The sequence below is a fragment of the Falco cherrug genome, chromosome 10 (assembly GCF_023634085.1).
Source record: "Falco cherrug isolate bFalChe1 chromosome 10, bFalChe1.pri, whole genome shotgun sequence".
Classification (NCBI taxonomy): Eukaryota; Metazoa; Chordata; class Aves; order Falconiformes; family Falconidae; genus Falco; species Falco cherrug.
This window is the reverse complement of record NC_073706.1, coordinates 28,836,750-28,859,700: the sequence shown is the minus strand read 5'-3', so window position 1 is coordinate 28,859,700 and position 22,951 is coordinate 28,836,750. Positions and strand designations below refer to the sequence as shown.

The 22,951-nt window shown below is 38.2% G+C and overlaps 1 long non-coding RNA gene across 16 annotated transcripts in view; it reads left to right on the top strand.

The window, feature by feature from the left end:
- LOC106631402 (uncharacterized) overlaps positions 1-22,951 on the top strand; it is a 316,586-nt gene that overhangs the window by 133,308 nt on the left and 160,327 nt on the right. For 13 of the 16 annotated variants that reach the window (XR_008734346.1, XR_008734342.1, XR_008734347.1 and 10 more), the window contains 2 exons: positions 15,609-15,912; positions 16,181-16,496. This is a non-coding gene — a long non-coding RNA (uncharacterized LOC106631402). The remainder of the gene's footprint in view (positions 1-15,608; positions 15,913-16,180; positions 16,497-22,951) is intronic. The other 3 variants (XR_008734349.1, XR_008734348.1, XR_008734339.1) reach the window with 3 other exon arrangements.

Genomic DNA, 22,951 nt, shown 5'->3' with positions numbered 1-22,951 from the left:
ATTATTTAAGATTATCAAAGAGCTGTAAATCATTGTCTGATAAATAGCATCACATTAGAATGACAGATATTTCAGTGATGAGCCAACATATTGTAAAAATATGCAATAACCCAATTTAGGAAGTGATTGCTTCCAAGAAATTCTTCTGGAGATACAGAATACTGTTCTAATGGAAGAAAGGCTGGGTAGGCACACTTGTTTTATAAGCAAGCCATGCATAAATATACGTATAAGCCAGTTTTTACTTATATGTAGCCTTATATTATTGAATATTTAACTAGACACAATAATGTCAGAGAAAGCTGGCATTAGACTTGCTATGGAAGTGTCTTTCTTTTTTTTCTCTCTCTATTGACTGGAGAGGGAGATCTCCCTCCCTGAGCAGTAACATCCAGCTTAGGATAGATGTCTAAATTCTAGGTGTCAAAAGATTGGTCAAAAGAATCTCTTACTTAAAGTCTATAGTTAAAACATAAGGATATCAGGAATTATCTTCTGCTGAACTCATAAACTGAGTTTAATGAAGCAAAAAAAGTGTCAAATCCTTAGGTGTTCTCTGATTGCTTTATCATCTATATATCCATCTGAAACAAAATCTGGGTACGTAGTCCAATGAGTTCTGGTCTATTAGGCTTGCCTTAGAAACCACAAAGAATATAAGCCTACCTAAGTAGGAGGTCTTCCTGTTTGCAAGCTCTTACTTTCAAGAGCAGTTTGTGTTTGGTTGGTTGGTTCTGAAGCTTTTGCCAGAGTCATGTAAGATTCCAAGGACACCAGCCTTCTGCTGTCCTTATTGTAAGTCTTGCCCATGGAGTCGATAGGACTGTATGCATTTTCTAGGCTTAGTTCTTCGTATATTTTTATGCCATGTCCTCTCAGAACTTCTCTTCAACCTAACACCCTTGCACACTATTTATAAAAGTCCTTACATGTCTTCCAATTTTAGTGTCTATGCCTTGCATCCTGTATATAAAGCAAAATAATTGGCCCTCTTGGTCTGAACCTTTGCTTTAGCTTCCTTTCCAGTCTCTTAAGAATAATCGTTCCTTCTTGGTATTTAAACTAACATGCTAATATTTTTGGTTGTTCATTGATTAGTAATCTGATTAATATCTCTTCATCATGTCAACAGCTCTACTCTTGATCTTAAGTCATACTTCTCTTCCCCCTTTCCTGGAGCCTGCGTAGTATTTTCAGACTCCTAAAGCAGGCAGTTGATCAGCAAGTATTGGCTCAATCTACTTGTAATCACCCCATTCTGAAAATGGCAGAGTGAAGTCATTACTTTTTCCATGGTCATGTTAAAGAGTTTCAATGATAGGGAATCTCTCCTCATTACATTCATACTGGTATTAAATGAGATAAATTTTTACTCTTACACACCAATTTTTATATACAAGCAGTTGTTCTGTCTTAATATGTAATAATGATTCTTTAATGCCCTGCAGTGATATAAGGACTATTTCACAATATATTATTTTTTTCTGTTTTTCCCTGAAAATCTCTGCATTCTGACATGTGCCTTTCCTTCATTGAATTATCATGAATTTAAAACATTTTTTTCGCACTGTACTAATATGTCTGTAGTCCAGACTGAGATTCCCTCTGTCTTTACTCCGTACCCTATTTTTTCAGTTAGGATTTTAAAAGCTGCTTTAAGGAGAAGATGTATTTGTAGTATTGGGCCTGATTTCTGAAGTGTAGGGCACCAGAATTAATTTGTAAAGTTTTCTACCTATTACTCCTCATTATTACTATGTATTATTTCTTCTTATTATTGCTTTTAACAATTCAGTGGAAACACTGTCAAAAATGGATGGTTTTGTTATTTCTGATCATACTAGAATCTCTTTGAAGCTGCATTTCCTGTAGATAATTAATTGAAAAAGAGCCATTTGTTCTTGCCCTGTAGCAAATTCAGCATTGAAGAATTTATCAAAGTACTAGATTGAGCTTTCTAGGGATTTTTTGAAACTGAAAATTTCCCCCCATTCTCTACCAAGTCTTCCTTTCAGTCAGTGTAATTTCCTTCATATGTTAGTACCTTATATAATGCTTTACATTATTTTTCCATCTGTTACACTTAATTTTTTCCAACGAGTCATGAGAATTCTGGATTTTTTGTGTTATTTTGTACTATTGTTTTGTGTAGCATGACGCCTGCAATAGATTGTGGCTAATTCAGTTGTGAAGGGGGCATGCCAGCTTGAGTGTATGCTCATACTCAGTTGTCTTGTCAGTCTTAAACCACCCCCTGCATGTCTTTGGCTTTTCCAGAAGCTTCCTCTCTTTTTCCAGATGCAGTTTTCCCCCCAGATGTTGTCTTTTTTTATTGTTGTTGTTACTTTCTTGGAATTTATTTTTTATGCCAGCTTCCTATATGGATTTTTCAGCAGGACACCTGGTTTGAGTCAAATTACACATAACTATGCAGCAGGCTTCTGGTTTCCTGGAATAGCTCAAGGATGATTATGTTAAACAATAAAATCATTAGGTTGTGAATAATTTGAATTTTCTGCATTGGTTAGAGACAGTGATTATTTTAATCAGGGAATTGTAAGAAGCATTTGACTGAATTGATCTAAAAATATATTTAAATCGCTTCTGCAAGGACATAGGGATGTATCTCAAGATTCCTTCTGATAATTTTTTTTTGAAGATGAAAGTAGTAAGTGGTTATATTTTTCATCAACATTTCAGTTATTTTTCTAGACATGAAAATAAAAATATGTAGGTTAATGAAGTGATCAAAGTGCAAAACAGTGAGAAAATGGTAAAATATGGACAATTATGCAAGTATATACACTAAGTAAGGGGAGTGGGACCTTAAAGCAGATGCACTATTTACCATAAGGGCACTGAGCACTCGCTTCTGTGTAGTGGTCAATGCAGCTACATTATTGTTTGTGTGGCAGTGAAAGAATTTAACCTCAGGATCTAAACAAAGAGGATCTAAACAAAGAGTATCACCTGTGTTAGCAACCCCTTGAAATTCTACAGAAAGAAGCAAGAGTCAAAATATGCCAAAAATCAGTATCAGTCCTGAGGCACTGCACCACTGATCCTGAGTTTTGCCTGCTGATGTATAGCAGAAGAATGGTACGGTGATTAAAGCACAAGCTTAGGACTCAAGATGCTTGAGATTAAATTCCCAACCAGAGTAGAAATTCCTTACATGACCTCAGGCACATCTTTTACTCTGTGGTGCCTCAATGTCCTTCCATGAAGGGGGTACAAGGATTCTCTTACAATTTATCTGTTCCACACATATGAATTATAAGCTTTTCAGTGTAGGGTCTGCCTCTTTCATATGTGCAGCATTTGGCACAATGGTATGCTCTTTTGTGAGACAAAAGGTCCCTGTGTGCATTTAAAGCCCAAGGACAATTGTCAAATAAGGTGTTAGATGGAAAATCTTCATTGAGCTTAGCAATAAGACTTCGGAGTCTCACTAAGGATTGGTCTTCTGTGCAGTCTTCCCACATAAATGTATGTATGGAGGGGTCAGAACATCTGTGTTCTTTACATTCTTTGCATTGCTCACAGCCTAGTTTGGTCAACAGTCTCTGTGCAAATATGACAGTGTGTATCAAGGTGGTTGTTCTTGGTGATAGCCAGGAGTCAAAAGTGCTTTTCTAAGTGGCATGATGAAAAGTGGCAGAGTGAGGAAGCAAATCTGAGAAAGGGTGTGTTTCTGAAAATGTATTGCTTTTCTCCAGGAGTTACCAATTGGTATAAGAGAAGATACTGCCTCTTCTAATGACTCTTGCCTAACTATATTGGTATTCTAATCAACAAAAAATTGAACACCACCTTTTTTGGCAAAGTTGTTATAAAAGCAGAAATATTGCTTGCCCAAAGATAGTTTGCAATGCCAGCAACATGAATCATGCTAAGAAAAGAACGATAGGTCAGCAAATAATCTCCTTCCACCGAGATGATTTCATGCTGACTTACTGACAGTATTGTAACCATAGACTCACCTGTTACTGGAACACATTATGAGTTACAAGATGGATCAGGAATAAAAAAACATCTATGACCTTGTTTCTCTGCTGTGATGGGAAATAAAAGCTTCTTTCATTATATTGTTCCACTGTAGGTCAAATTCTCACAGAGTAAAATGTTCAACAACCTGCAAAATGACAAGAAGGGTATTCTCAGGTACATTTCTTGTACCAAATTTGAAGCATCATTTTAACAGTGTAGGAGCCTATTTTGTGACATGGCTCACACTTTCTTTTTGTGATGTAGGTCTGTCCTGGTTTCAGCTGGGATAGAGTTAATTTTCTTCTTAGTAGCTAGTACAGTGCTGTGTTTTGGCTATGATGTGAGAACAATGCTGATAAGGCATTGATGGTTTTAGTTGTTGCTGGGTGATGTTTATACTGAATCAAGGACTTTCCAGTTCCTTGGGCCCTGCCAGCGAGAGGGCTGGGGGGGGCGCACAGGAAAATGGGAGGGGACACAGCAGGACAGGTGACCCAAGCTAGCCAAAGAGGTATTCCATACCTTATGACGGCATGCTGAGTATATAAACTGGGGGAAGAAGTAAGGGGGAGGGACACATTTGGCATTATGGCGTTTGTCTTCCCAAGTAACCATTACGCATGACGGACCCCTGCTGTCCTGGGGATGGCTGAACACCTGCCTGCCCATGGGGAGTGGTGAAGGAATTTCTTACTTTGCCTTGCTTGCATGCGTGGCTTTTTGCTTTACCAATTAAATTGTTCTTATCTCAGCCCTTGAGTTTTGCATTCCTTTCTGATCCTCTTTCCCACCCCTCTGGGTCGGAGCGAGTGAGCAAGCAGCTGAGTGGTGCTTGATTGCCAGCTGGGGTTAAAACCATGACAAGGTCCTATTCAGATGATCGTATTTCACAGCATTACAAGTGTGAAGCCAGATTTTGATTCCATATTTTGTTGGTTTACCCAGGATATTTCATCTAAAAGGATATTGACTTTTAAAAGGTGCCAGCTGCTCCTCAACAGTTAAACCTGCCCAGAGGTATAAAACATTCAGAATAGCAGCATAAAAATATGCCATATGTTTTGAAATGCAGCTGATTACGCTGGCAGTGCATGTTGTTATTGTCAGTTCGTAGTAGCTGGACACCCTGAATCACTTCTGAATCATGGAGGTAAATTTTTGAAAACTCATTTAGAGCTAAACTGAGGAAAAAAGGAGTTTGGATTCTGATGAACTTTGAAGCAGTTGTTGCCCTGATGTGTGCTGTGGAGGAGGCTAATGATATGTGGATTAACTGTGATATGTCTGAAATTTTTGGTTTGTATTAGATATAAGACTAGTTTTGTTGGGCATCTTGCAAGTTAAAATCCAGTGTTTTTTTCAGTTGTTTACTAGTGAACTTTCTACAAGCATATTTCATCAGGGTTACTGCACTTTGTGTGCTCTAACATAAGCTCCTCAGTATTGTGACTGGGAAGAATGATGAGCAGGGGTAAGAAAAAGTATGTGAGCCTTTACCCATCCTCTTTTGAGGTACCAGTTTTCAGCTTTGCTTTAGCTACTGGGCAGTCTCAGGAGAAAGCAGTAGGTTGTTCAGGCAGGCTTTGGATACTTAGGCAGTGTGTAACTTTCGGTGTAGCTCGCATACAGTTAGTGGTATATATGGAACGCGTGGAAAGCCCTGTACTACAGCAAACAATGTTATTGCCAAAGGGTCAGATTTTCGATGGCTAAATATTAACGAGTCCATCTCTCACCATCTGACATTCTTACAAGGTACTCAGACTCCTGGCAGTGAATTTATGTGGCGAGCTGCCTGCTTTTACTTTGTACTTCAAGGGGAGCTTAGCTCTACTGAAATTCCAGGTCCTGGATATACACATCTTTCTGAAAATCCTAGTTTAAGCCTTTTGACATAGCAAGGATATGTCTTACTATTCTGGGGTTTAAAGAAAAGGAAAGTAAACTGGCAGAGGAAATAATCAGAGACAACAGTGAATTAATTTGTATACAAATGGAAATATATATGGCACTTAAGGAAATTACTGGTAGTAGATTAACTTTTTGTAACATTATACACAAAACGAGATGATAATTTATTTATATTTTGATCACATAACTGAAACATGTTTGTGTTCTGTTTTGAAGAAACCAGACACTCCTGCAGAATTTTTAAGAGTATTTGTGAGTAATGCCACTTAGTACCTCTGTTTTCAATGTGGAGCTAACAAATAATGTAATGATTCTATGTATTGCACTGTTTTTAGAAGAAGGGTTTACACAGATTAAGTGTACACCTGAGAGTACACACAGTATACATGTACATCTACATTAGTAACTCGGGGTGAAGTAGGGATATTTTTTCGTACAACTTTGCATTGTGTCAGTCCTGGGATATGCACTCAGCTGTCTTGGTGGCATCCTCAAAATGAGTTCATTCATGGTAGAACTGAGATTGAAACTGTGTGTCTGGTTGCCACCGGGAATACCCACTTGAAATCTGGATGTGGGGTTCTCCAGCAGCTAGCTGTCATGCATGGGGTGCGCTCAGGCAGGCAGGCAGCATCCCGTCTACACTCATTGCTAGTAAATATGCAACGTGGATGTTTTGTCCTGCAATTGTGATAAATTGCATCAAAATGAACTCAGATCCTTCCCTCTTTGGGTGTTCCACTCAGTTATGTGGATGCACCTCATGTGATATTTAAGTCCCTTGACGGCCATTACTGGCTACTCTAAAACATTCCATGGCTGATAAGAGACGTTAATGTAGCAGAATCCAAGATCAGGGGAGGATAGACAGCCTAAACAAGTAGCCATTTTCTAAACATTATCCTTATAAGTCTTTGAATTTAGTCCAATAAGCCTGTTAATGAAGACAGTAGCTTATAGCACTTTAGAGTTAAATAATAAAAAATCAAATGGAATCAATTAAAAGCCTGTGTTAGACACAATAAGCTACTGTACAGTTAATATATTTTTAAGGAAAGTGACTACATTCAGCATGCTTAAAACAAAATAGCAAGGAAAGTTTCAGTTCTAATGTTATTTTCAAAGTTTCAAGAATGGTCAGAGCTAATTGTTTAGATATTTAGTAGGAGATAGTAGAGGTCTGTCCTCTTATTTTGAGTGACATTTTGTGTAATGGATTTGTCGAAGTAAAGATGAAATGCTAATTACAGGGTGAGAGAAAGGAAAAGAGGCAAGGAGCAGGAGCAGGGAAACCAGGTGCCAATAGCACAAAGAAACACATAAAAACCTGGTAACTGCACAACACGGCTGTTGCAACTGTATACTCTGCTACTTCAGGGCTAAATATATGTTGGGAATTAATATTCTTGTTCTGAGATAACTGTCTAAGGATTATCTTTTGTACCCCTTGTTTAAAAGAAGCAATTCTGATGATGATAGCTGAGAATGCACAATGAAAGCTCACATTTAGTGAAAATACTTCTACTGATTCCTTTTCAGTTCAGGAAAACAGACAGTTAGATATCCCTCTGAAGGAAGCAAGATTCTTGAGCTCTAATAGTATAAGATAAGTGATATGCAAAGTGGTGTACACCCTCAAAAGTTTTACTTCCCATCACCCTCACTGCAGACAGTATAAAGGTTCTTTTTCCCAGTACGGTTACTTCCACCCAGGAAAGAGAAAAAGCCCTGCCCCCCCCCCCCCCCCCCCCCGCACCCTTCTGGTTTTTTCTTTTTTTTTTTTCCAAATCAGTGGAGCTAGGTAAACATTAGGGAGTTTACCACTCCAGACCTGTTCAGACTGTTCAGAATGACTGTCTGTATGGCTACAGAAAGCCTCCTTCCTGTAACATACTCCATCTGCAGACCAGCTCGGAAACCTCCATCGGCCTCTGCCTCTTTCTGCAGTTACCTATCACAACCCCCTTCTTTCTTTTTTCCTGTATTTGGCTTTTTATCTTGTCATTCCATGATTTATTCCAGCTGCCATTTTCTCTACTTTTTTCTTCCTCTAATCTTCCTCTCTCACATCTTCCTTTCTTCTTTTTCCTTCTCATATATGGATTTACTTATAAGAATTTTTTTCACTATCTTTATCATCACAAAAAGCTGCTGTGATTGCAGGCAGGTACACAGCAGTATCTCTCCCCCTGTGTTATCTTAGTTACTGCTGTGTGATAATGGAGGGTAGATGTTGAGGTTTCAGAGATCATTGTACCTCATGACAGGCTACTAAATTGGTGTTTCAGAAAGGACCGATAGAAGATGCTTCTGTTTCTATACATGGTTGCCAAAGTTGCAGGATGCTGGCAGGTATTCAGAAGAGAATGACTGGAGGAATCAAGCTCTTCCCATTCGGTATATTGGGAATGGTTTCAGAGGGTTCCTCCTAATTTTAAGGGAAGAAAACATGTCTATTTCAAAGTGTTGTTTTGTTGGTGGTTTCTTTTTTAAATCTTTACTCTTAAGATAATTGCAGCACTTTATCCATTCAGGGAGATGCAAAGACAGGATCTGTGAAGTGTGTTCTTAGGATTCCAGTAGCATTCAAAGTAATTGTATGGTAAAACTCTTGGCATCTCTACATTGCAGCATACTGGGGCAGGTCCGCAAACTTCACTGTGTATTTATCCATTAATTACATTGCAATCTATCACTCTTATCAAAAGAAACAGGATGAGGACATGTCTGTTAACCAAACAAAAGCACAGTATCAAACAAAACGGTTCCCTGAGAAGAAATGCATTTGGCAAGCCAAAGGATAGCATGGAATTCATAGTAAACAGAGCACACATTTCTCAGCAATAAATTAGCCTAAATGTACATAGGCAATTCACATTTCACTTTGTAAGTGTTATTGTAGCTGTGCAAACTATCATGCAGAAAAAGACAATGCTATCTTGCTACAGATGGAACCAAATAAAGAATTTACTTTGGCTGCTTGTAAATAAATGTTGCTAGATTTCCCCAATGCATTTTCAGTTTATTTCTAGGTGGTTGATTTTGGTTGGTTGGTTTTAACTGATTAATGTTAGTAGTAGGTTTTGAGATGGTAGTTTATTGTCACAGAAAAATACTTTGAGCACCTTGTAGTCTGGGGGCTGCACTGATGAATTAGAGTTTAGGAGTCTTGGGATCTTTTTAATCATTCATCTGCTGTTTGGCTTCAGTAAGTCTCTTTTTTTCTACATTGTGGCTGTTTTTGCTAATTAAGGAGAGTGAGGACTCTCTTCTGTGAGGTATTAATGTGCCACGTATCTTCTAAAGGGCAATGTTCATCTTGGTTGTGACCTTAGTGCAATAAAATAAACAATAATCAATTTAATCTGTCCATTTACCAGTTAAGTAAAGTAGAGGATCGCTTGCTAATGCTATTTTTTCTAGTCATTATCATGCTGTAAAACTTGGCAGACCATCGTTGTGACTTGTTAGATGCTCAAGGTGTAGTAAGGCTGATAAGCACTGAAGTCTGTTATAACTTTGACTTGCAGATTGTTGGATGATCCTGGCTTCTGTTGTTTAAAAGTTTATTATTTAGATGGCCTATGACATATATAATATAGATACTTGAATGTATCTTCACCTTAAAATAAACACTCAGGGAAGGAAAATGGGTAGACCAGACAGGAGAACATTATTTTACAATTCGTGACTCAAGACAGAAAGCCCACAGATGTTAACTAGTGTAGTAATTGAGTAAAAATGTTGACAAAATAGTCTAATATTATGCCTTTTCATGCTGCATTTCTGTAAAAATGTCCTCATTATTATAGTAATCATAAAAATTAATGCAGTGTTGCCACTGTTCAGTAGACTCTACTATCTGCAAGAACCAGGCATTACCACAAATATCATCTTAGGCAGAATTCTTTGCACAATGAATACAAGCATTTCCATTAAGGCTGGAATGAGCTACTGTGAACTCCATTTTAAAATATAGGTTACAGTTTATGCCAAGTTCTTCTGTTTTTACAGTTTACTGTTCTCCATTTCTCAGAATCCGACAGATGTACATCAGGGCAGAATGCCCTATGAAATTTCATGTTTCAAGAATTCTTGATGGAGTTGTTCCAGTTCTACCTGTGCAGTTTCAAATACATTTATTTTCTAGCTGATTTTAAGACCAAACCACAAAGAGCTAAGCCAAGTGCAGTAGAAAGCAAACGTAGGACTATGTTCTACATGGCTGGTGAATGTAGTATCTAGTTCTACAGTATCTACAGTATCTAGCTGTACAAAATAAAGGAATACTTTCTTAAAGACTTAGGTCGTAGTACTAATATATTTATCAGACTCTGCAAGAATAGATTAGGATGTGGTGATGTCCTTGGAACACGCACAGGAGCTGGCCAGGAGAGTTAACTGGTATATAAGTGCTCTCAGTTTGAATCCACTGAGGACTAGCTCAATGAAAAGATGTAAATGACTGACATGGAGTTCATAATACACATATCCCAAAATGTAGAAGGCAGAATAAATAGGAATCCTGTGATAGACACACACACCCAGTGCCTACCTTCTTCCATTCTCATTTTGAAAGATTGAATATTCATTCTTTCTTTCGGGCCAGCATCGAGTTATCCAGATATAGGAAAGCATAGAGAGCACACTGGCAGAAAATCAGAATGGAGTGTACCATTTTTTTTTCACTATAGCATGATGATGGTAGAAGCTGGAAAACAATACTGAAAATAAGGGCATACCAAGTCAGCTTTTAGGTGGTAGAGATCTCCTTCATGCCAGACTTTTAACTAACCAATGCTGTGTGTCCTGGGCAGTCAGTGCTGATGGGTATGTGAGGCAAAGCTCCTTAGGAAGGTACTGCCTCCCATTGTTAGGTAAAATACATTCTTCTCAACTTAGGAAACTTAGGAAACCAGATCATTACCAGCTGTATGCTCAAATAAGTGTTGGAGCTTCCAGCTGTTCCTCTGATTCCGTTATAGTATCATACATTTAATTTTTCAGTGATGTATGAAATTGTATATGATACCTGGATCTGCTATGCATTCTGAATGTGTTTGGGTGGTAAAATACAGCAGGGAAAATTGTAGTGACACAGCAAGCAAGAAAAAATTAAGTAACCTAACTTGGCATGAAAATAGTAAGACCTGATACATCTTTAAATACAGTGATTTGCATAGCTAATAGCATTATTTGACAAATAACTACCCTAACGCAGTAGTTTGGTGATGGAAGTTCTGACTGAGCATCTATATGCAGAGGAAGGTGAATCTCAGCTCTTACTCTTTTCTTCCTGCTGTGAGGCAGAAGTCGTAGTTTAGGCAGGCAAAATTGGCTTCTACATGCAGATTTTTTTCCATCTGTGCAATGACTGTTACTCAGGATAGAACAGTGAAAAATTATTCCCTTCTCCCTGTTCCCCTCCTTCCCTTACAACTGGTAGGCAAGATTTCACATTTGTGTGTTAATGACTACTTTTTCTGAACAGCAGGTTAGCGTGATGGACCATAGATTCTCAGAACTGTGAATGGCATGCAGTTATCTTCATTTTTTTATCTTTCAAAATATTGCAGCCAGATTTAAGAATTCTCATGTATTTCCTCAGTACTGATGTACTTCAAATTATTAAAATGCATTTTGAATTATCTCTGTGGAAGGTGAGAAGGAATAGGACGAAGTCCTTTATTGCAGGAAGCAGTATGTTAGGGCGTCTTTATGGATACAATTTTCAGAGGTGAGCATGCCCCATTTCTTCTTTATTTTTTGTTCTTGAGCTGCAGTGGATTCATGGTGTTCCTAGAGAAGGCACAGCTGAGTTTCTCTTTGATATTCAGCCAGGCAATCTTTATCTGTGAATTTTAGAAGATGGTAAAACAGAGCTGATGCTCCAAATGCTGCTCAAAGCCTTTTGTTTTATCTCCCTACCTATTTATTACTATCAACTGAATTGGGAAGAGTAAGAACCCCATCTTTATACCAGTTTTGCTGGCTCTTAGCAAAGCAAAGGAAAAAAGCAGAACTTCAAATGAAGCAAAATGTTCTCTAGCTCAAGAATGCGTGGGCAGTCTTCCTCAGAACATCTTACAGCTTCTCTGTGCCTCTATTTCTGTAACAGTTTTAATTGGCAGATACTAACACTTTTCTGCCCACAGAAGGAATATGAAGATTATTCAGTGTTTCCAAAAAGCTTTGAAAATGAACAAAGTTGCCCCTGCAGAGTCTGTGGTTTCATTAGCAAGGTGCAGCAGGGCTGAAAAACTTATTATTTGCAGCTCACTGGAGAAAAAGTTGGATTTCCATACTATTTGATGGGCTGGATTGTCCTGTGAGGCTTGACCCAAAGCAGGAGTGCGGTGCACGAGTTGTGCTGTACAGCAGGTCTGCCAGACCAACTGCATGTTCTAAGAACCATTCCTGGCTCCCCACATGACCTGTTCACTCCTGCCCTGTAACATCAGAAATTAGGACATTTCGGTACTATTTTGGGCAATGGGAAGATGAAGTTAAAGCTCTAGTCTCTTCCCTTTCCTGACCACTGGTCATTTCTTGAGGGAGAGTTAAGCAGCAGTTCATATCTATCCATTCCTGTAGTCATGAGCAAGCTCCATATGTTTGCTAAAGGAAAAAAAAAAAGGTTGCTGGTTTTTTTCCATTAAGAGTTAGACCAGGTTATAATCAGAGCCAAAGTGATTTGCAAATATCTCTCACCTCTTAAGCAATGGAGAAAATTACCACCCAAGTGAAATATTACGTCCCTAGAATTCCTGCTTTTGGCTGTGCTAGACAAGCTTGTGCTTATTCTTTCATTTATAAAACTCTTGTATGATCTTTGTGAGGCATTTCACATCATCACTAAGCCAGACTCAGATCCTGTATTACCTCAACCAAGCTGGCCATGCTGGCTGGATTGGTGGCTACTTGAATGTACTTACCCTCATTTTTCTGAGAGACATAAATGTTGCTTGTGTTAAATTTGAGGTAGTTGAAGTTTATGACACAGGTTGATGGAAGTGAAGAATATGAAGTATCAGTGCAGAAGAATATAGTACAGAAAAATATGCTAGCATGTATAGGTGAGACAGACAAGAGACTGAAACCATTCAGGTGGTTGTAGAGTGATAAGGTCTCCCCTGAGCCTCCTCTTTACCAGGCTGAACAACCCCAGTTCTCTCAGCTGCTCCTTGTAAGACTTGAGGTCCAGACTCTTCACCAGCTTGATCACGTTTCCCTGGACATGGTCCAGCAGCTCTATGTTCCTCTTGTAGAGGTCCCACAAACTGAACACAGGATTTGAGGCGCAGCCTCACCAGTGCTGAGGACAGAGGGACAATCACTGCTCTGGTCCTGCTGGCCACACTGTTTTGGGTACAAGCCAGGACGCTGTTGGCCTTCCTGGCCACCTGGGCACACTGCTGGCTCATGGTCAGCCGGCCATCATCCAGCACCCACAGATCCGTTCCCACCAGGCAGCTTTTCAGCCACTCTGTCCCCAGCCTGTAGCGCTGCGTGGGGCTGATGTGACACAAGGGCAGGAGCCGGCACTGACCACTTGTGACCAGCTGCCAACTGGATTTAAGTCCATTCATCACCACTCTTTGGGCTTGGCCATCCAGCCAGCTTTTTATCTATTAAAGAGATTGACAGCAAACTTCTGGTTAACATTTCGTGCTTATAGCTACCAACAGGCAGCCGTGAAGTGCCAGTGTTAGAGATGGCATAACAAACCTTTTTCAATGGCAGTGGCTTGGTTTGTCCAAGCAAAAGCCTTGGATGAAGAATGAAGCCACAGACCTGATCAAGAGGTGAATATCACTGTGTATCTGGTGAAAGTGTTCCATCACTTGTACCTACATGGACAATCTTGCATTTCTCAGTTAGGCTTATCTACCTCTACTATGGGCCACAGTACTTGATGCTAAAGGACTTACAGTGACAATGGTCATTATTCAGTCTCTTTTGAGCCTTTTTGTGTGCAAAATAGAAGAAATAAATCCTTTTTTTTTTCTCATGGTTTTACATTCAGTATAGATCTTAATTTAGAAACTCAGTATCCAAGAGACACCAGCTTTTAACACAGCTACCTGCAGAACTGCAATGTTGCAATAAAACAATGGGGTAGCATTTATTCTACGCTACAGTGTTTTTAGTCAGCAAAGTATCAGAATCTCCTTGCTAAGAGTAATGTCATGTTTTGGAGTCTGAGTAATGTTACCACATAAAAACATGCATTAACAGTCAGTTAGCTTACAAGTGGGGAATAAAGTAGAGATCCATTAGTATATTAACTTGTTGGCAGTAATAACAAATAATTATTCATTATTGCAATCTCTTCTTGACATTTCTGTTGCTGAAATTTTTAGTGGAACTACAAAATGTTCTCAGATATATTAGAAATCTGTTGATGGATGTTCCGTTGGTATCAAGCTCTTAGAGCAAGCTGCTCTTCTGGATTGCTGCCTAGTTAATCGGTGATTAATGAAAGCTTTTTGTATATTAATTTGGAAGCCTGTATTCTTGGCATTGTTGAAGTATGTAAATGTCTTCCTCAGATAAAACATGACAGACAACACCTAAAATACAAGTGCTTTGTTCTGCTACCTGTCAGATCAACAAAAAGGTCTAGATTCTGAAAAATATGAATTTAATTGGGAGATGAGATGAACTGGCAACTACTCTGTACTCAGTTCTTTTTGCGACATCCTCTCAAATAATTTTGCATAACGAAGGGCAAAACCAGCAGATGAGATATATTGATATAATTATCCCAAAATATAGTGCATTTGTAAAAAAAGACCTGTAGGCTGTTTAAAGTAAATATTTTTACAAGCCAATACACCTTAAAAAAAAAAAAACAACAAACCAACGAAACTCAAACAAATGACCTGGTCAGGTATGGCTGGATATCTGAAACTTCAGAAGTATTGGTTTAAAAAATCCAGTTGCTATTGCTGGGTGAAATCCTGGGTGGTGATAAACGCTGGCAAAGTCCTCTGAAATTAATGGGAATTGCGCATACTTACCACTTCCTAGAATTTGACCCAGAGTCTGTAGGAATGGCCTCTTTTAACTGTTGGTAATTAAATGGTTATTCTTGCAATGGAACTGCAAGCTGCGCTAACCATAGTGCTGCAATCATTACCTTGCAATTAATTCTTCTTTAGGGCTTTCAGAAGTAGCTCTTGAAGCTGACAGCTGCAGCCTGCAACATATCAAGTGCTTTATATAGCTACTTTAATGAAAACTCAGATGAATGTAAGGTCAGTCTCTCCACAGTATGTTCTAATTAGATTTCCACTTTCCTTTAAAAAGCACATCACATCTGGCCCAAAGACAGAAGCCCATTGTACCAGGTGTGTAACAGAATAGGTGTTGTTTTGTACTTCTTGTCTCTGAAAGATAATGACATGGAAAATTTGTTCTCTTCTAGACTTTAGTAATCTTCCATCTGTTGTTGTATTTGTGTGTGCAACTGGATACCAAAGCTAATCACAAACCTCTGCTTTAAGAGTTTTTTGTTAGTTCCTGTGTCAATATTAGCTTATGCAGATGAGGTTGTTGAAGCAGAAATGTTGCAAAGCAGTGTGGAATATTGCTTAACTGTATATGCAAAACTGGATTATTAATATCACAGCATTCACGTAAAGTAGTTGCTACAAAATTCTAGGACACTTTCATAGCTTATGGTCTACTTTATTATGTTCTAGGTGAGTACTCTAGTTCCTTGGAAAGCTGTCTTTACACTTGGAGCAGAATGTCAACATTTCTCTCTCTTGCAACTTAATCTGAACTCAAGGAAGAATTTGGCCCAGTGGATTTCTAATATTCTTTCTGAGATGAGCGATTTGGAGACTATTTTTGTCACTTGTGGAATAGCATTTGTTCTAAGCCACAAAAGAAACAAAACCCGCTTTTCTCATTTTGGAGGAGGGGTGGAAGCATGGAGGTGATATCCAGAGGTGGTATCACAGTTCTGCTGCTGGATCCTGAAGTACCAGAACAAAAACCCAGGTGTGTACCAGACTTTTCACTTAGTAACATATATGTGGCCAGACATCAATATATGGGGGTGGAGGGAACAAATATGTATAAAGTCTTGACTGCTTCAAAGTGCCCATAATTTCAGAAGGATAGAATTTCACCATAATATTTTCAAAGACATTGAAATTACTTGAAGGGGAAATGACAGCTGTAGAGGTAACAGCCAATCCCTGCATTCTTTTTTATGTAAGATGTACCTGATGCTGTTATCATTTACTTTTGCATTGTGCCTCAACAGGACAGACGGTAGTAATATCTCTCTTGAGCTGCTGGTCAGAAAGGCAAATCCAAGTGAACTTTCAAGATCTTAAAATGAGCAATGTTACCATGGAAGATACAACAGACACATGTCCATGACTGGATATTTGCTTGTAAGTGATACAGAAGATAAGAAATCTCTACAAGAGCAGGCTGAAATGCAGAGCTGAGTTGACTGGCAAGCAAAACTGAGTGAAGAAATCACAAACTGTTCTGCAGGAAAAGAACAATTGATGCTTGCAGATATTGACATGAATGTCCTCTTTGCTTGTACATTCTGACCTAGAGACCTTAAGGTACTGTATTCTAAGTAGTTGATAGATATTATTATTTCTGAAAAGGCTCTCCTGTGTCACTGTAAAATGTCTTCTGCATTTGAATCATAAGAAGGCTAATTCTCAGTGGCAGTCCATCCTCTGAAGTGGAAGAAGCCAAAGTGAGAAGTAGGGTATATGCAAGGAATCCAGTCATAATGGAAAAGGAGTGATGATAGCTTGCTTTAAACTCAGGGGATGAGATTGCTGTATTGCTGTTTGAGGCCAGCCAAGAGCAGAAGCTGTAACAGAAACATACTAGTTTAATGAGTTTTGTGAGCAATTGAAGCTCTGGAAGGCAGTGTTTTGTTTGTTTTTTCCCCTCCCTTTTGCTTTGTGTAAACATACTCTCTTCAGGAAGCCTAACTGAAGCATGTGAATAGTTCCACTGAAAGTAATATTAATCATGCTGGAAGCCAACTAAATAATGAGGTATCTTTCTAAACAGCAACTCTAGAACAACATCAGCTCAGGCTTCCTTGGGGCCCTTTTGTTTTGCTGTAGTAGTACCTCTAGTGGGAAAAAAAAAGCACAGTAAATTACTATTCGCATAAATCTTGTTGCTTCCCGTGAATGCTGTCCATAAGCCTCTGAAATACCAAAACTTTGTTAACTTTTCAATTTTATTCCTCAGTCCAGCCATCTTCTCCATTATTTTATCCATATTTTAAAATAGATTCCAAAGCTTACAAGAGTGTTTTATAGATAAATCATGTTATTTATAAGTAACAGTAAAAAAAGGGTGTAAAATATATATGCATATCAGAATACAGAAGATATAAATAAAATTACTATGTTCCTGTCTGTTAGTTGGGAAGGTAAGTAAACCTTTTATTCATCTCATGCTATATTATTTTTCATCCTAGAAAGTATGTGGACTTAAGGTTTCAATATGAAAAGATTCCCCTCTGTTTCTGACAACTTGTATACATTGGTATTTTCTGTCACAAGTGTAATAGGTTATTAAAAAGTTTGACTTTTAAACAGGTAGTCAACCTGAAAACCTTGCAAACCATGCCTAAACTGTACAATGTATATGATTTTTAGATTAAGTTTGATTTTAAGTGAATGAAAAGCTGCTAGCCAGTTTGGAATTTGCATTTTTGGCAGCTTCACACAAGAGTTACAGTTTGTGGTCTGGGCTGAGCTCTCCAGAGAAGACAGACTGAAGATAGAGTCACAGTTTGTGATTCATTTCATTTCATGATGTTCTTTTAACCACATGAAAAAAAAATTCTGGTTGTTTTTGTGCTTCAGTGTTTATGAATCCTCACAGTGAGAAACATACCTAAGGAACCTGCTGCCCATATTAAGCATAGGACCTAAGTGGCTCACAAGCAATGGACAAGCAATTAATTTTGAGTGAGAAGTAGTTATGGTGTAGGAGAGAAGGAACGTCATTTGCAACAAAGTTTTTAATGCAATCCTGAGAATATTAAGTAGAAGTTTTGTTGTATTTAGCACTTTAGGAGGTCTCCCAGTAGAAGATTAATGTTCACAATTCAGCAAGGCTGTTGATCACCAGTAAGAAGAGCCAGTGGAATAATTAAAGCATAGGAAAAAAATGTATTAAAGAGGAAGAATTCCAGGAGCCCAATCTACTTGATATATCAACTTTAAAGGTGAAAGGTTGGTTATAGTATTCATGATATGAGAAATATAATTTATATATTCTCTTAATATATGAGAAATACAGTTTTCCTATGGGGGGCTTTCTGAAATCTATCAGATGAAAATAAAGTCTTGATGTTTGAAATTGACAAATTGATAATCAGAGCATTAAATATTTTTTTAATAATTGGACACCCATTTGCCAGGGAAGCCATGGATTATGCTTCCCTGGACACATCTTAAATCAAGAATAGATATTGCTTCATAAAATATGAATTGCTGGAAGGAGTTTTGCCTTTGACTCTCAACTTAGTACCACTGCTTTTTCAGTTTTGTGTTATTCTTGACAGGAATGTGAGTATTGCAGGTTGGTTACAATAGCTTTGAATGTGGACTAATGGTCTTTAATGCATGCTTGTGTTTCCCTTAGGACCTACTAGGATTTGAAAAGTCTATTTATAAAAACAAATAGCTAAAACATTCCCTTTTCCTACTTAGGAGCCAAAACACAATTGCACACAGCTATCTGTATTCACTGAAGGTTATGCTAGATGTCTGACAAGTTTAATTTAAAGTGGCTTGAACTTCTGCACATTGTTTACAAATGAGGTTCTATAATATATCCTGACTATATGGAAATGACAGTGATTGATGTGAAGTAACATACACACAATTAATACTGACTGAATTGCTAATTACAGGATTGACATCTCATTTGCAATGAGATGCTGCAGGTCTCTTACAAAAAACTGGCAGTGTTGTCACATTATTTCTTCATTTCCCTCCGCTTGTAGTTTGATGCCCTGTAGTTAAAGTTCGACTAAAGATTCATTCTCATCTTGTAAAAATCTCTTTCGATGTAAAAAAAGCCTTAGGATGAAGAGCAAAACGATCACCACTCCCCAAGAATTAAATCTCTCCTGACACTTTCTCCTATCAAAGGAGATAAACTGTGCTACACTGTTGTTATTTGTTTTATTAGTTACACCAGCTTTCTTACGCTTTCCTCTGTGTTTCCCTGGCATGCTGAAAAAGTAAATAGTGCTGTTACAAAGGTAAGTTATGCAGGAATGTGTCTTGAAAGGAAAGTGCATTTGAAATGGCACATTTCTCTAAGGAAACCCTTGTATCTGGAAAAAGTAAAATACTAAATTTCAGAAGCTATGTTGTGAAGTGGCCCTTAAAACAGTAGTTACATATAACAAATGCTGATGTTTGCTGAAATGGAGTGGCCAGATGCAATCTCAATTTAGCACAGCTGAGTATCTGCCGATTGAGCTAATCCAGTCATTTTACAGGGCCACATGTATAAAAAGAACAGCGTGGCTATTCAATGACCAGAGCACGATTATTTGTTACAAGGTGAGTAAGGTTTGAAAGGATTTTAAAATAAATGCTATGGTCTGGCATGTGGTGATTAGTGGTGTAGGTAAAGGGACAGGAAGGAAGCAGAAACACATAATGACAGCACTAACACTGACAATGGAACCAGAAGCTGCAGCGTTAATAAAAAAAAGTGACTGTATGGGGTGTTCCCAGTGCTACCGAGCTGCTACTATTTCTCAAATGACTTAATGAATAAGGAAGCCAATGGGATGTATCCCCAGTAGTCTTGCAGGTTTTGCCTCGGGATTTCTCACAAACAGAGACCCTATTTCTGTAAGGAAAGAGTCTTTTGGCTTAGGTGATTTCAGAGGTACATGCACACTTTTTGATATGATTCCACTCTTCACCTATTAACTTAATTAATTTACAAGAGTGATATATGGACTGTGCTCCCTGTGGCCTACAGAGAGGATCAAAAAGGGGCTCAATCAAACATAGCAGAGTCCAGAAATGTCTGAGTCTGAAATATGAGGAGAGTCAAGTAGAAGCACAGAGGAGGCTGAGCCATGCAATGATATCCTAAGGCAGAAACACGTACCTCCAGGAATAACACTGTGCAGAGAAGACCTCTGCTTTTCCCCAAGCATTCTGCACATCTGCCCTGCCTGCAAGGAAGAAGATTCAAGCATGGCTTTTCATCACAAGATCTGCAAAATGACAAAAGTAATTTTTTTTTTTTTCAAGAGAGAGAAAGAAGTAGCGGCATTATTATTTGCATGGCTTATCAGACATTTAGTTTCAATGAGAGCTATAATTCTAATCTACCCAGTGGAACAGACTTACAAGACACACTTTCTTTTGGCTTTTTTTTGGTGCTTGTAGGATAGTCTTTTGGGTCTTGCAGGATAGTCTTAGCTTAGACTGCATCCTCAACATGGGTGCTTCAGTTAAATGGCTAAAGGTAGGTGGGCTGGATGAGTGGCCTCACAAGTAAGTAAAAAAACCCAACTCTGTAAAAGATCTTGAGTGAGGTTTTTATAATTGAGGGAATAGAGTTGGTAAGTGTTCAAGTTACTCCATGCCTTACTGAGGGTTGCTTGGAATGGTGGGGGACAGAATGTTGTCTCCTAAGTAGTTACTCAAGCAGCAGGTGATGTGGTAACAGATTATCACCCTGAGTGCACTATTTGCTTACAAAATCAACCCAGAATGGAACTGTATTTTATGCAGGAAGCGTATATGGTGTCAGCCTCCTATGTCATGTAACTTTCTACCTTTCAGGTTCAGTGGTGACAGGAATGGAAAAGGAAAACTGACTTATCAGAAGTTATTTCATTATTCTCTCTGGCAGTCACTCCAGAGTCTTTTGAGATAGAAAAGTAATATAAAATATTTTTAACAGCATAAGTTTGAAATAAGAACTGTGTCTAACAATTGTTATCCTTTCTGGTTTCCCTAATAAGATATGATATGATAGGAATGCTAAGTGCCTTCAGCTTAGCAAATGGACCTCTAATTCCTTCTTCAAAAGTATCTGGTTTACTAATTTTGACAGCTAAAATGTGAAAATAGCTAGCAGTACATATACCCATATAATTAAAAAATGTCTTACTTTCCCAGAAGAAGAAGAATGTGCGCTATATACATCAGTTCCCTTACTATCCTTATTAATAGTATAAGGAATGGCAATACCATGGTGTTCAGTGAATTTTCTAGATTAAAATATGCTTATATAGCTGACACAGACAAGAGGGATTTGCTAATGGTAGTGGAAGAAATACCACACACAGAGACTCAGAGGAGTTTCTGAGTAATTTTATGCTTACTCAGTTTTCTGTCCAGTCTTTCCCCAGATGAGCTCCAGTGGAATATGGCTATAAGATCAGAGGCAGGAGGATAAGGTACTTATGTTTGCTGACTAAAGTCGTGGATATTTTTAACATGATAGACTGACATGTTCTAGACAAAGTAGAGCATAGAAGCTCTGTTTTCCGCACATTAATGTTGCTGAACTCACAAAAGCCATCCAGGCCTGTCAGGGAAATCACCACTTTTCTTGTTCATACTTTCACAACAGCAGCATGTCATTCTTTTAATCCCTGTAGGGGGATAAATATTTTATGGCAGATTAGCTAACATGACATACCTAATAAGTTACTAGAAAACTAGGTCTGTGGTTGGCAATATTTATGCTAAGCACAGTATGGGTTTATGATAATAAAAATGCCCAATGGGGTTGGTCCACTGCACAGCAAGATATTGTAAGGCTAGCAGTGATGGATGAAGGTTGAAGAGATGATGTTTAAGAAGTAGAACTGATTGCTTGACCTGAAAACAAACATATTTCCATCCCATAGAAGTGAAATGTTTCTCTGCTAAGGCCAGCAAGCATAGAATGATAGAGTTTTCCTGGCAGAGGCAGTTTATTATGGTGATAAAAGGAACATAAGAATAGCAATAATGATAAGAAAAACAACTTCATATGGACGAATATAGGTGACTTGCAAATAGCAGATGTGTGAGTGATCATTCTTCATATTATTTTTGCGAAGTACATGTGTGCATTAGCTTATTAATGCGGACATTACACATTGTCTTTATAGGTTTGATTTTCCTAAGAGTCATGTGAAAATACCTACAATTTTAACTGAAATTCATGTGTAAACTGGATGAAGCTGAATGTGAGTTTGTGTTAGGAAGATGAGATAGAAGAGTGAAGTAAGAGAACTAAGTTTTCTCTGTTCTGTTTGCAGAGGGCAAGAACCTGTTTTCTTTTACATAGCTCGTGTTTGAGGTGAATGGAGGACACAGATGGTTTTTACCTGAAGCTGTATTTGTGTGTGTGTGTTTGTCTGTGAATATGTGTCTGTGTGCAGGTACGGACAGAAAACCCGTGTTTGCATTCAGTCTAGCTTAATAAACCCCTGCCACTGATGTCAGTTGCAGTAGTGGTAGCAATTAGCTTGTCTCAAAATTAGGTTGGTAACTCCAGAGAACTCGATGATTTTTTTTGTACGCTAATACTTGCAAATATGCAGTATGTTGAATTTATATACACAGTTTTTATGTATTGACGAGTAAAGATGGTATCCCAACAACATGTAAACTGGAGTCTTAATGAATAATAGTTAATAATTCAATTCTATCTTTAATCCTGACTTACTTATTCGGGGAAGCAGGCATTCCAAGTCATAGAATTAAAATGGGTATATACTGGAATGAATTAGAGGGTTCCGATCTTTCAGTACTACCTTGTCTCTAAGTTTCCGCCTAATCATTTATCTTGTGAATTAGATGTAATTTGTAACTGTCTGTGTATCTAATCACTGGAGATATGCAGTTCTGGATGCAGAACGATAAAAGGCAATAAGGCCACCTTGTGTACACGTTTCATAGAATAAATCATACCCACACTCACAGAAATACAACATACGTACATATGTACAAGGGAACCAGGATGTGACAGAACTTAGCTTTTTGGCATTGTGTTGAATCATAAA